The sequence below is a fragment of the Gossypium hirsutum genome, chromosome D03, assembly GCF_007990345.1.
Source record: "Gossypium hirsutum isolate 1008001.06 chromosome D03, Gossypium_hirsutum_v2.1, whole genome shotgun sequence".
In the NCBI taxonomy this organism is placed as follows: Eukaryota; Viridiplantae; Streptophyta; class Magnoliopsida; order Malvales; family Malvaceae; genus Gossypium; species Gossypium hirsutum.
The window spans coordinates 47,867,524-47,876,612 of NC_053439.1; the positions used below are offsets into that span (position 1 = coordinate 47,867,524).

The 9,089-nt window shown below is 34.8% G+C and overlaps 1 long non-coding RNA gene across 1 annotated transcript; it reads right to left on the reverse strand.

Moving 5' to 3' along the window:
* Positions 1-3,351: 3,351 nt before the first annotated feature.
* On the reverse strand, positions 3,352-5,279 carry LOC107950877 (uncharacterized). The gene is made up of 3 exons (XR_001698248.2): positions 5,124-5,279; positions 4,395-4,506; positions 3,352-3,662 (listed from the first exon to the last, which is right to left on the reverse strand). It is a non-coding gene; the product is annotated as an uncharacterized lncRNA (long non-coding RNA).
* Between the last annotated feature and the right edge of the window lie 3,810 nt (positions 5,280-9,089).

The window sequence follows — 9,089 nt, forward strand, 5'->3', positions numbered from 1 at the left end:
TCGCAACAGATTTCATGGGAATAGAGGAATACCTTGAAGTAGGTGAGGAACTGGTTACCACTCTTGATGAGCTGACTCCCAACATCGAAGAACCCTTCCCCGTAGCAGAAATAAGTACCTCGATCTTCCTAGCTAACTGAAAAGCTTCCACCAATGTTGATGGCGCAAATAAGTCCAAATAGTGACCTATTTCAGCCTTCAAATTTCCAAGGAATATACTAAGAGCATATGACTCTGGCAAATACAATTGATTAAGCAGTCCCACAAATAAATCTTGAACTTGCTCGACAATACCTTGTTGTTTCAAATTGACTAGCTCCCTCATCGGATCTCCGAATGATCAACAACCAAAACGATCTCGGAGGCTCTTAATGTATGCCGGGCCATGTCAACATTTGCAACCCCCATTCCTCTGAGAATAGAAGTGATGCCATTCCAGAGCTCTGCCCTTTAAGTTCAACATCACCATACGAACCTTACTAACTTCTTGTATGCCTTCCGCTTCAAAATACTGTTCGAGTTTGGTCCACCATCCCCTGAAGTCATTACCATCGAACTTAGGACACTCCAATCGGCTGGTTTTAAGATGCTCTCCCCCCACATAAGAAGGGTCCCTCACATGCACACTCCCTCCATCCGGAACAAAAGCCTCCGTTTGACCAAGTGGTACATCGGTGGTTTTGGGTAAAAACCCAAGAGGAGCTCCCAAAACTCCCTTCCCTCTATCAACAGCAGCATTTGAACTAGTAGGTGGTGGCCCGAAATACTGAACCAATAACGACTGTAAATCTCCTCTAATCTCCGTTTTGAACTCTTGAAATCGGGAATCCATCTTGGCCTCCAAATGCCCGAATTCCTCTTGGATTTTGGAGAACTCCTGCTGCATATTACTCACTTCTTTCTGCAACCTCGTCGAAACACCATCACCGGCCATTAAAGGGATCGTGACGGCTCTGATACCTTTGATATGGGACGTAATTCTGGGTAGAAAATAGAAAAAAGATTTAGTAGAAGAAAAGAGAATTGAGGGGATAAGGAGATAAGAAAATTTCCTTGTATTTTCTGCATAACCGATTTGCATGCAACGCATGCATTATAAAGAAAACAAACAACCACATGACGTGGAGTATTCTGTTACAGCCAAAAATGCAAATCGCCCCGTATGACTTAAAACCCAAAACTCTCCGTTTTAATTAAAATTCACACGTGGTTCATACTAACTTTCTCAGCTCACAACATAATAAAGTAGAATAACTATTAATCATTTTGGTTGATCGATATTTGTAGTGTCAACGTGGGGACGGATCCTATTTCTACTCACAGGTACTCTTTAATTCGCCAGTGATGAATGTCCGTCGCAATGGATGCAACGGGTACCTTGGCGAACAATTTGTAAGCTTTTTCCTGTGCCTCCCTTTTGGTTTATAAGCACTGGGTGATTACGCTGTCCTTTAATAAGATTGGCTTATTTTTTTATCTTGCTGTTTTCAGTTAACGCTTGATGGTGATAGGCCTCTCCCTCGTGTAATAGAAAGAAGTTATTTACTTCATGCGTAAGTGTGTATATATATTGGCTTTAAAATACTGAATCATATTGCGAAATTAGAATGAAAATGGGGTGGTTGCATGCAGGGACCGTTTACTGTATTGGGATGGAACCCAAGTGATTAATGCACCACTCAAAGAAAGGCGACTGAATCCCCCAACTTTAAGTTCACCAAGAATGCAAATTCTAAGGCTGATTCTGGTTTTCTATTTCATTACAGGATTCATTTTTGGTTTTGTACTTTATTTTGTTAGCTGAGTACTCATCAAAATATGAGACTGGTGGTATAATTGCAGTCGGCTTTGGTAGTTTTCATGGATTTTATAGCGAAAGCCAATATTTTGTGCAGGAAACTCATTCAAGTGAGCATCTTTAATATGCTTTAAAAACATTTTCTTACATTTTTCTTGTATTCAAGTGACTAACTAATAGTAATACATTAAATATGTATGATATTAAAATAAAAAATTAGATTAAATTATGAGTGAAATAAATTTTAAACACAAAAATACATCAGAATCAAAAACATTATTAATATACATGTATAAAAACATATAAAAAAATCAAAATGAAGTTTGGTTGAGTGATAACTTTAAGGTTTTATTAATTCAATTAGCATGAGTTCAAACTCTACTATATTTATATTTTTATTGATTTTTTTATTAAAATAAAAATATTAAAATACTCTCAATTAATATATTATTTTAATTATAAAAAGATATTTTCATATTTTTTTAATTGAGTTAATGTTCAATTGATAGATAACACCAATTTAATAGAGGACTTTATAAATAGTGAAGATAAAATTATTTTTTTTTATCACAAACACAAAAGCTGTAGGATATTAGTACCTACTTTTATGTCATTGCATTTAGCTTTTTAATTTTCATATATAAATTTAACCAATTAACTAAATTTAACTAATTTAGGTAATTAACTAAATCAACCAATTAACTAAAATGAATAATGTATTATATATAATATATATGTGCTACCATTGTTAAATTTCAAGACTGGTTTGTGTTGCTTTTTTAAACTTTTAAGACTTCTTCTATGTTGTATTTGGTTGGTGATATTTAAAATTTATGTAGTGTTTCTAATATCTTATTTGTTGTTTTCACATCCATTAAAGTTTTTTTTAACTTAAATTCTGGTGAATTCAATCGGTTAATTAACTGAATTAATTGAAATATTTCGGTTCGGTTAATGTATTTTAAAAAAATCGATTCAATTAACAGTTAAAGATTTTTACATTTCGGATAATTCGATTAATAGTAATTTGGTTCGGATATTAATCAAACTGACTATTTGAACACCCCTAAATTATATTATCCCTTGTAATTAGTAAGCATAGAAAAGGTGAAATATTGCTATTAGTCTATATTCTTTATCTTATTTGTGGATTTAGTCCTTATACCTTAATTTGATCAATTTTAGGGTCTGTTTGATTGGCAGTAAAATATTTTCCGTAAAATGATTTCTGGAAAGTGTTTTACTTTTCTGTAAAATGATTTACTGGAAAATATTTTTTGGTGTTTGATTGAATCTGTGTAAAATATTTTCTGCTGTTTGACAGATTTCCTAAAAATATTTTCCGGAAAAGTTGTTTTTTACATATATTAATATATATTAATAAATTTTTATATTTTAAATTGTTTTTACATATATTGCAATGATTTATTTATAATAATACTCAATTATTAAGCTACAATATTGATCGTTATAAATTGAAAACAACTAATATTAAATAAATTATTTGTAATTGTGTTAAAAAAATAAAAAAACAAGGATTGAATAATTATAAATTAGCTTCGAAACCACAATGAATACTAGAATTTAATAATATTATCCAAATGCATAATTAGTAGTACACCACCATACTGAATAGATATGTGCAATATACTGAGTACCAATACATTAAGAATTAATATCAATTGAAAGCAGTTGAACAAATCTATATATATCAACTGAAAGCAAATTATTAGAATACGAAATGGCAATATTGACATATTCTAAAGCTTCTATCAAGCTTTGGATGTGAGCTAATGGTTTCTTCAGCTGCAAAAACCCCAATCCTCCTGAGCTGAAGTTCCAAGATTTTCCTAGCTATCATGCTCTGCAGACATATATTAGCATGGTTATGGAAGTAAAGAACAGACACAGTGTGGTAAACAAGAATAACATGTAATTACATGCATGTGTGCATACACCTCTCCTTGAGTATGTATCTATCTCAGAGAGAAAGATCTATATTGCAACTTAAACAACAAAAGAAACATAGATACGAAAAGATAGTCCTCATACATCAAATTCTAAACTTAAAAGAGTCATTGATTTACAATAAGCAATTTCAGATGTCAAAAACATCCATCTAGTATATATAATAATAGGTGGAATTCATTCTAGCACTTAAAATACTTCTTATGACATATCTTGTATTACTCATAGGCGTAACAACCATAGCACTCCCTGAATGAAGGTAATTCTTGAGGTTAAAACAGGGGAGTTGAAATTGCCACAGTAGGTAAGCATTAAGCATAAATTTGCTGCTACCCGAAAAGAAAATGTCTGCTACATGTTTACCACTATAGACAAAGCCAAAATGTGAAATATATCTCCACTATAGACAAAATGTATGCTTCATGTTCTAAAAGCACTTATCATCATCTACAGACCTGTTTTGCCACACAACAATGTCTTTCAATATACAGTTTGTAGGAATTAGTACAATATATGTACAATATATGTACAATATATGAGAAAAAAATGATCGTTTAAAACGAGAAATAAGCAAACCAATCCATGATTTGCAAAAGTAAATACTAATCAGCAAAGAGCAGTTACGAACCAACTACTATTGGTGATATGATAGCCAATGCACCGGGCTTTATCATCTCCCTCAAAGATGCCGATGCTACAATAGCAACACAGCGACCATAATCTGGTTCCTCCTTGTAGTCCTGCAGCCAGAATAATTGAATTCAACGTCACTTTCATTACTTCAATTGAAAAAAATGCTCAACTTTAAACAAATGCACAACTTTAAACAACAGCAAATAGATGAAGTTCCTACTCTTGTGTTCAATCCTACTTCATTTGTCGAACCTCGGCAATTGAACAAAATAAAAAATAAAATACTAACAAATATGCAGAAACCCCTAACAATCAAAACTGAAATTAGAAAATAACTGAAATAAAAACTCAATCAAAGAAACAAAAAAGATCAAGAAAGTAGAAAACAGAAAACCCTAGAGCTTCCAATCAAGAATGTGAGTAGAAATCTACCTTCGATGAATCGCGAGAAGAGGTGACAAACAAGGCTATAATTTTTTAGCAAGCTAATTAGATTGTTTAAAATTAGGGACACGATTAAACATATTAGGGAAGAAGATCTAGAAAACCTAAGACCAAAATCTATTCATGCAGAAGCATTTTGCTTGACACCTTTGCAACAAATTAACAAGATCCTTCAATATAAAACATAGAGGAGGAAAACAGCAGAGAAAAGGAGGAAATGCACACCCAAGAAAAAATCACGATCAACAAAAATAATAAACAGAGAAAAGAAGAACAGAACCTGTTGATAACCCAAGAAGAAGAAGCACACCGATGAGGAGGAGAGGCTGACGTTGATGGACGGAGAGGAAATGAGGAGGAAATGAAATGAGAAGGAAATGAGAGGTTGAAGCTGTGTTTTCCGGAAAATGTCTTACGGAAAAAAATGTGTAAGACATTTTACGCAAAGAAGGGGAGATTTTCCCGTGTTTTGAAGTTGTTTTTCCGGAAAATTAATTCCTTTGGTCAATCAAACACAGTAAAAGAGGGAAAATATTTTCCGGAAAATGAAATATTGCAATCAAACAGACCCTAAGTTCATGTACTTTTCAAATGGATCAATTTTAGTCCCTATACATTTTAAATTTGAAATTTTAGTCTTGACAAAACAGTAGCAGTTAAATTTGTTTGTCGCCAAAAAAATTATTTGGTTAAATTCAACTATTAGTCTTGTCTTATGCGTAAAGTTATAGATTTAGTCAATGTTCTCCAATTAAATCATTCATAGTTGTTATATTTCTTGAATTTTGAAACTCCAATTTTAATGCAAACGACAGTTGTTAAATCCTTTAACTTTTTTTTTGTAATATGTGGAAATAGTAAGGTGACATGACATTACATATACAGTAATATGTTTGTTACATCAGATTTTAAAAATAGTAGAACTTAACTCGATGAATTTAATAGCTACCATCTATTCAAGACTAGAATTTTAAATTTTGAAAAATATAAAAATTAAAAATGACTAAAAGAAAGTATAGGGACTAACTACATAACTTTGACGCGGTACAATGACTAATAACATAATTTAGCCCATAAAAATATTAAATTATTTAAACCTAAATTTAAAAGCTGGATAACCTGAATCATCAATTTATCATAAAATTTCAATAATTCTGATCTTAAACCCGAATCCAAAAGCAATCCTTAAACCCAAATCCGAAAGGCCCAACCTCTAAATTGACTTTAAACCCAAATTGATGGGATTCAGATGAATCCAACTCTCCACATCGACAAAGCTGGTATTTTCCCGCGAGATCCCTTTCAGTCTTGACAGTTAAAACTGAAAAAGAAGCAATCTATTTGCTTTCATTTTGTTTATATAAAAGCGGTGGAACCATTCATTCCTTTATCTCATTCCTCTTGCAATTTCATTCCCTTCCATTTCACAACTTGATAATAGCAGGTAAGAACCTCAGCCTTGTCGCTTTTAATTTTCTCCATTTCCTTTTTTATCACTCTCTCTCAACTCTCATCTTCTTTACAACATACACTTGGGGTGTTTCTTTCATGGACTCAGCAGAAACAACCCATTCCCATTATGCCATTTGCAGGTGCTCCAGATAACGTTCGATATGAAATGAATAATCAAAATCGTTTATTCTTATGCCGCCATTGCGAAAACTGTTCAAAGGTGGCAACAACAGCAGCTACATGCAAGAAACCATGCAAGGTGGACGTTGTATGAAAAGAACCAAGAATCTAGCAGATGCATGCTAGTGTCCATGGTGTAACTCGACAGTGGCTTGCTTTATTTTGTTGACTTTTGATAGTTAATGCTGTAATCATTTGTTGCTTTGGTCAGCTAAGATTAATTGTGTGCTTAGTTGATTTTATAGTCATCTTAGGTTGTCATTATGTTGATGTAAACCTTTAGACACTTGCACAAGCAAGTTTTGTTTTCTTTCTATGTATTTTGATCTATTTATGTATGTAACCATGTTCTTATTCGGGTAATGAAGAAATCACTTTGTTCATTCAATTTTCTTCTTGTTTTGCTTCTGTTTTAATCTTTCAAACACCACAACAAAACCAACAAATGGTATCGAGAGCCTGTTGTCTTTGAGGGCCTCTTGTTATGTGCTGTATTTGTAGAAGCTAAGTGTTTGAAAGAAAGAAGTAGGAGCTATCTTTGTTGCTTAGTGTTTGTAAGCTGCGTGAAAATGAGCTTCTCACCACCACCTCCACCTGTGTTTGCTGGTGAAAGCTACAATATATGGGCTGTAAAAATGAAAACATACCTACAGGCACATGACCTGTGGAATGTTGTTCAAAATGACACAGAGCCACCACCCTTGAGAGCTAATCCCACAATAGCTCAGATAAGGCAGTATAATGAAGACTATGCAAAGAAGTACAAGGCCATGTCATGCCTTCAAAGTGGAGTTTCGGATGTTATCTTCATAAGGATAATGGCCTGTGACACACCAAAGGAGGCCTGGGACAAACTCAATGAAGAGTTTCAAGGTTCAGACAAAACCAAACAGCAACAACTTATCAACTTGAGAAGGGATTTTGAGAATCTGAGAATGAAAGACTCAGAAACCATCAAGCAGTATGCTGACATAATTATGGCTATTGTCAACAACATAAGACTGCTTGGGGATGAATTTAGTGATCAGAGGGTAGTGAAGAAAGTCATAACAACCCTGCCAAAGAAGTATGAATCAAAGATTTCTTCCCTGGAGGACTCGAGTGACTTATCAGCCATTCCCTTGACAGAACTGATAAATGATCTCTATGCACAAGAGCAAAGAAGAGCAAACAGAATGGAGGAGTATTCTGAATGTACTTTTCAAGCCAAGAGTAGAAAGAGCTCAAGCTCCAGCTCGAATCACAAAGGCAATAAGCCTTAGTCAGAAAAGAAAGAAAGAGGAAAGAAGGAAGCTGCCAAGAAGAAATTTCCACCCTGTTTTCATTGCAAAAGAATAACTCACCTTGAGAAATATTGCTGGTACAGGCCTAATATTCAGTGTAGAGGCTGTAAACAGCTAGGCCATATTGAAAAAGTGTGTAAAAACAAATCAAAAACTCAGTCACAGCATCAGAATCAAGCCCAAGCTGCTGAGGACATTGAGGCACAGGAAGAACATGTCTTCACAGCCTCCTGTTTTGCAAGCTCGAGCAAAGTCAGTAAGATTTGGCTGATTGATAGTGGATGCACTCATCATATGGCCTCAAATGAAAGCATGTTCAAGGAGCTTGACACCTCTTTTGAATCCAATGTCAAAATTGGAAATGGAGAGCTTCTCAAGGCCAGAGGCAAAGGCAAGGCAGTGATTTGCACCAAGTCAGGTATTAAAACTACTTCTGAAGTTCTTTATGTACCTGACATTGATCAAAATTTGTTGAGTGTTGGTCAGCTACTGGAGAAAGGTTATTCTCTTCTGTTTGAAGGCAAAATCTGTACAATCAAAGATGCTACTGACCAAGTGTTAGTAGCAGTGCTATGCAAGACAGAACTTTCAATGTGGATGTGAATCAGTTGCAAGCAAGAGCATATGCAGCTCAGACTGATGAGGCAAGCTTGTGGCATAAAAGAATGGGGCATGTGAACTACAACTCACTCGGGCAAATGCAAAAACTAAATTTGGTTGAAGAAATGGCCAAGTTTTTACCAAAGAAAGAAGTATGTGAAGTCTGTCAACTTGGCAAGCAGACCAGACTGCCCTTTCCAGTCAACAAGGCATGGAGAGCCCAGGAGAAACTTCAGTTGGTTCATACAGACATTTGTAGACCAATGAAGACTAGCTCTCTAAATGGCTACAAGTAGGTAAGCTTCTTGAAACAAAAGTCAGATGTTGCTGACTTCTTTTGTAAATTCAAAGCTTTGACAGAAATCCAAGCTAACTGCAAGCTTAAAAGCCTAAGGTCAGACAATGGAGCTGAGTATGTATCTCAGAGGTTCCAGAAAATCTGTGATGATGCTGGCATTCTACAACAACTGACTAATGTCTACACACCACAGCAGAATGGTGTTTGTGAGAGGAGAAATAGGACTGTCCTCGGTATGGCCAGATGCCTTCTGTTTGAGGCCAAAATGCCAAACAATTTCTGGGCTAAAGTAGTAAACACATCTATTTACTTGCTGAATAGACTGCCAACTAAAACAGTTAAGGGAAAAACACCCTTTGAGGCCTGGTTTGGACAGAAACCAGTTGTATCACACTTAAAAGTGTTTGGATGCTTGTGCTATGCATTGGTGCCA